This window comes from Callorhinus ursinus, unplaced genomic scaffold (genome assembly GCF_003265705.2).
Source record: "Callorhinus ursinus isolate GAN/ISIS: 27379988/994484 unplaced genomic scaffold, GSC_fseal_2.0 scaffold8, whole genome shotgun sequence".
NCBI classification, from domain to species: Eukaryota; Metazoa; Chordata; class Mammalia; order Carnivora; family Otariidae; genus Callorhinus; species Callorhinus ursinus.
This window is the reverse complement of record NW_027397070.1, coordinates 36103367-36109366: the sequence shown is the minus strand read 5'-3', so window position 1 is coordinate 36109366 and position 6000 is coordinate 36103367.

Here is a 6000-nt window from a genome sequence, read left to right as displayed (position 1 = left end):
AACAAAAACACCAATTTGAAAAGATATATGCACCCCTGTATTTATAGCAGCATTATTTATAATAGCCAAATTATGGAAGCAACTCATGTATCTATTGATAGATGAATGGATAAAGAAGATGTGGCATATATGTACACTGGAATATTACTCAGCCATAAAAAAATTGAAACCTTACCATTTACAACAACATGATAGATCTAGAGGTAAAATGCCAAGTGAAACAAGTCAGAGAAAGACAAATACCACATATTTCACTCATATGTGGAATTTAAGAAACAAAACAAACAATGAGAAGAAAAGATAAACAGAAAACCATATTCTTAACTACAGAGAACAAACTGATGGTTACTAGAGGGGAGGTCAGTGGGGAGATGGGAGAAATAGGTGAAGGGGATTAAGAGTACACTTACGATGAGCACTGAAACTAAAACATTACTGTATGCATACTGTATGTTAACTATACTGGAATTTAAAAAAAACCCAACAGCACTGTCAGTTGATAGTTCTACCTGGTGCCCGTAAGTCTAGAGGCTTAGATGATTTCTTTATGTATATATGCATTTATAGATTGAAGATGTCCTTCATGACATTATATATATTTGATTGTTTTCCAGACTTTATGGACACTGTTTTCTTTTGGAATTTTGCTGGGCTTTTCAGGAAGTTGTATAAATATAGGTTCTTTTTCAGGAAGTTTGACATTTTTTTGGTTCAATTTCATTTTTAAAAGAGTTTCTATAGTGTTTATTGAATCCTCAGTTTGTACTGTCTTTCTTGAGGGTAACTGGTCATATATATCAAAAGTCTTAGTGTTTTGCATCTTCTATGAATTAGTAATTCTATCTTTAGGAATTCATCATGAAGACATAACCATAGATTATATATGTAAATATTCATCAAAGCTCTCTGCTTATAAAGGGGAAATATTTGAAACATCATAGGTTATATTCAGCTGCAAGACACAGAAAACCATATTCATAGTCTGGAGATAGTCTATTCCTAGTGTGTTTCTGTGATCTTATTGAGGGAACAGGCTCTTTCTATCCTTGTCTGCCATCCTCATTTGACAGCATTATCTGTCTTATTTTTCACTAGGACCACAGATCCAAGCAACATGCCTGGAGAAAAAGAAGTAAATGGTAAATGAAGCTTTCCATTTATCATGGGGAGAGGGCAATATTTCCCAGAAGTTTCCTTATCTCAGCAGACTTGCCCTGACTTCTTGTTTGCGAGAAGTGGGTCACATGGCAAATTCTAGCTGCAAGGAAGCTGGGAAAGTGGGTACCTGGAAAAAGAGACAGAATCTTCATTATTAATTTGGAACAATCTCGAATCATTTCCTAAGGGCTAAACACACTGCAACCCCAAACAAAGTCAGGGTTAAGTTGTCAGGAAAAGGAGAGAGAGTAGCCTTTGGGTAGGTACTAACAATGTTTGCCCTTCATGTGTTCAATAACTAGGTACAGACACAAAGGTACTTTTAAAATCATGTTAGAGAACATATTTAACAACATGGAAAATAATTGCTAAATTATAAATATTAAAAATATATCCTTTGGAGGATTACTTAAAAATACAACCTCCTGGACTCATATCATAGAAGGAAGACGGAAAGTTTACACATTAACATGTTCCAGTGATTATCTCAGGGCAGAGGAATCAGAGTGAAAGTATGGTACTAGTGGAAAATACGTGACCAGGTAATCAAGTAATACCTGGACTTCCACTCATATTTCAGACATTCCTCTACACAAGTCCTCCAAGGAACAAATTTGCAATCTGGCAGTATGTCTCAAATCCTACTGGGCTGGTGCCCCAGGATAGAGATCTAAAATATCTCTAAACCTAATGACCACCAATCCCCTATTTCCTTCCACTCCCAAGCCCCTCCTGCATTTTGGGCCCTGTTAGAGTCTAGTGGCAGAAGAGAAGAGAGAGGGGAACAGGTTGTTCTCAAAAAAGGCCTGGATTCAATTACAACTACTGTCTCCTATTTGGAGGTGTGAGAAAAAAGAAAAACACATCCTTGTATTTAACTTTTTTAAAAATTTAAATTAACTAACATATAGTGTATTATTAGTTTCAGAGGTAGAGTTCAGTGATTCATCAGACTTATGCAATGCCCAGTGCTCATTTCATCATGTGCCCTGTTTAATGTCTATCACCCAGTTACCCCATTCTCCCATCCCCCTCCCCTCCAGCAACCCTGTTTGTTTCCCATGATTAAGAGTCTCTTATAGTTTGTCTCCCTCTCTGATTTCGTCTTGTTTTATTTTTCCCTCCCTTCCCTATGATCCTCCGTTTGTTTCTTAAATTCCACATTTGAATGAGATCATAAGGTCTTTCTCTGATTGACTTATTTTGCTTAACATAATACCCTCTAGTTTCATCGATGTCTTTGCAAATAGCAAGATTTCATTTTTCTGATGGCTGAGTAATATTCCATTATATATGTATATATACCACATCTTCTTTATCCATTCATCTCTTGATGGCTATCTGGGCTCTTTCCATAGTTTGGCTATTGTGGACAGTGCTGCCATAAATATTGGGGTATAGGTGCCCCTTTGGATCACTACATTTGTATCTTTGGGGTAAATCCCTAGTACTGAAATTGCTGGGTCACAGGATAGCTCTATTTTCAACTTTTTAAAAAGATTTTATTTATTTATTTGATGGAGAGGAGAGAGAGAGAGAGAGAGAGAGAGAGAGAGAGCGCAGAAGCAGGGGGAGCAGGAGGGGGAGCGGTAGAAGCAGGCTCTCCACAAGGAGAGCTTGTAGGGCTTGATCTCAGGACCCTGGGATCGCAACCTGAGCCAAAGGCAGATGCTTAACCAACTGAGCCACCCAGGCGCCCCTTTTTCAACTTTTTGAGGAACCTCCATACTGTTTTCCAGGGTGGCTGTACCAAGTTACATTCCCACCAACAGTGTAAGAGGGTCCCCCTTTCTTCACATCCTCACCAACATCTTGTATGAGTTCTGGCAATTTTGGGGTGGAGTCTTTTGGGTTTTCCATAGAGTATCATGTCATCTGCGAAGAGTGAGTGTTTGACTTCTTTGCCAATCTGGATACCTTTTATTTCTTTTTGTTGTCTGCTGAGGCTAGGACCTCTAGTACTATGTTGAACTACAGTGGTGAGATGGACATCCCTGTCGTGTTCTTGACCTCAGGGGAAAAGATTTTAGTTTTTCCCTGTTAAGAATGACTCGCTGTGGGCTTTTCATAGATGGCTTTTATGATATTGAGGTATGTACTCTCTATCCCTACACTGTGGAGAGTTTTAATCAAGAAAGGATGCTATATTTTGTCAAATGCTTTTTCTGCATCTATTGAGAGGATCATATGTTTCTTGTTCTTTCTTTTATTAATGTAGTGTATTACACTGATTGATTTGCAGATGCTGAACCACCCTTGCAGCTCAGGGATAAATCCCACTTGGTGATGGTGAATAATCCTTTTAATGTACTGTTGGATCCTATTGGCTAGTTATTGGTGAGAATTTTTGCATCCATATTCATCAGGAATATTGGTCTGTAATTCTCTTTTTTGGTGAGCTCTTTGTCTGGTTTTGGGATCAAGGTAATGCTGGCCTCAGAAAGAGTTTGGAAGTTTTCCTTTCATTTCTATTTTTTTTTTTTGAAATGGCTTCAGAAAACAGTTATAAATTCTTTAAATGTTTGGTAGAATTCCCCTTGGAGGCCATCTAGCCATGGACTCTTGTTTGTTGGGAGATTTTTGATGACTGCTTCAATTTCCTTACTGGTTATGGGTCTGTTCAGGTTTTCTATTTCTTCCTGTTTCAGTTTTGGTAGTTTATATGTTTCTAGGAATGCACCCATTTCTTCCAGATTGCCTCATTTTTTGGCATATAGTTGCTCATATATGCTCTTATAATTGTATTTCTTTGGTGTTGCTTGTGATCTCTCCTCTTTCATTCATGATTTTATTTATTCGGGTCCTTCCTCTTTTCTTTTAGGTAAGTCTGGCCAGGGTTTTATCAATCTTATTAATTCTTTCAAAGAACCAGCTCCTAGTTTCGTTGATCTGTTCTACTGTTCTTTTGGTTTCTATTTCATTGATTTCTGCTCTAATCTTTATTAATTCTCTTCTCCTACTGGGTTTAGGTTCTACTTGCTCTCCTTTCTCCAGCTCCTTTACGTGTAAGATTAGGTTGTGTATTTGAGACCTTTATTTTTTGTTTCTTGAGAAACGTTTGTATTGCTATATACTTCCCTCTTAGGACCGCCTTTGCTGTATCCCAAAGGTTTTGAAAAATTGTCTTTTCATTTTCACTTGTTTCCATGAACTTTTTAACTTCTTTTTTAATTTCCTAGTTTACCTATTCATTCTTTAGTAGGATGCTCTTTAGCCTCCATGTGTTTGAGTTCTTTCCAAATTTCCTTTTGTGATTGAGTTCAAGTTTCAAAGCACTGTGGTCTGAAAATATGCAGGGGTGATTCCAGTCTTTTGGTACCAGCTGAGACCTTATTTGTGACCCAGTATGTGATCTATTCTGGAGAATGTTCCATGTACACTCAAGATGAATGTGTATTCTGTTGCATTAGGATGGAATGCTCTGAATATATCTCTGAAGTCCATCTGGTCCAGTGTGTCATTCAAAGCTCTTGTTTCCTTCTTGATCTTCTGCTTAGATGATCTGTCCATTGCAGTGAGTGGGGTGTTAAAGTCCCCTACTGTCTTTGTATTATTATTATTAATGTGTTTCCTTAATTTTGTTATCAATTGGTTTGTATAACTGGCTGCTTCCATGTTAGGGGCATAAACATTTAGAATTGTTAGATCTTCTTATTGGATAGACTTTTAATTATGATATAGTATCCTTCCTCATCTCTTATTATGGTCTTTGGTTTAATATCTAATTTGTCTAATATAAGAACTGCTATCCCAGCTTACTTTTGATGTCCATTAGCATCATAAATGGTTTTCCACCTCCTCACTTTCAATCTGGATGCGTCTTTGGGTCTAAAATGAGTCTCTTTCAGACAGCATATCAATGGGTCTTGCTTTTTTATCCAATCTGATACCCTGTGTCTTTTGATTGGGGCCTTTAGCCCATTTATGCAGAGTAAAGATACAAATTTAGTGCCATAGTATTACCTCTAAAGTTACTGTTTCTCTAGATTGTCTCTGTTCCTTTCTGGTCTATGTTACTTTTGGGCTCTCTCTTCGTTTTAAGGATCCCCTTTAATATTTCTTATAGGGCCGGTTTAGTGATCACAAATTTGTTAAGTTTCTGTTGTTCTGGAAGCTCTTTATCTCTCCTTCTATTCTGAATAACACCTTGCTGGATAAAGTATTCTTCACTGCATATTTTTCTCATTTAGCACGCTGAATATATCATGCCAGTCTTTCCTGGCCTGCCAGGTCTCTGTGTATAGGTCTCCTACCTGTCTAACGTTTCTACCCTTGTAGGTTAAGGACATTTTGTCCCAATCTGCTTTCAGGATTTTCTCTTTGTCTCTGAAATTTGCAAGCTTCACTATTATAAGTCAAAGTGTTGACCTATTTTTATTGATTTTTGGGGGGGGTGGTTCTCTTTGTCTCCTGGACTTGAATGCCTGTTTCCTTCCCCAGATTAGGGAAATTCTCAGCTATAATTTGCTCAAATATACTTTCTGCCTTTCTCCCTCTTTCTCTCCCTGGCTCTCTTTCTTTTTCTTCTGAGATCCCAATTATTCTAATATTGTTTCACTTTATGGTATCACTTATCGCTCAAATTCTACCCTCGTGATCCAGTAGTTTTTTATCACTCTTTTTTCAGCTTCTTTATTCTGCATCATTTTGTCTTCTATATCATTAATTCTCTCTTCTGCCTCATTTATCCTCAGTTAGAGCCTCCATTTTTTATTGCATCTCATTAATAGCCTTTTTAATTTTGACTTGATTAGATTTTAGTTCTTTAATTTCTCCAGAAAAGGATTCTCTAGTGTCTTGTGTGCTCTTTTCAAGCCCAGCTAGTACCTTTATAGGCATTAT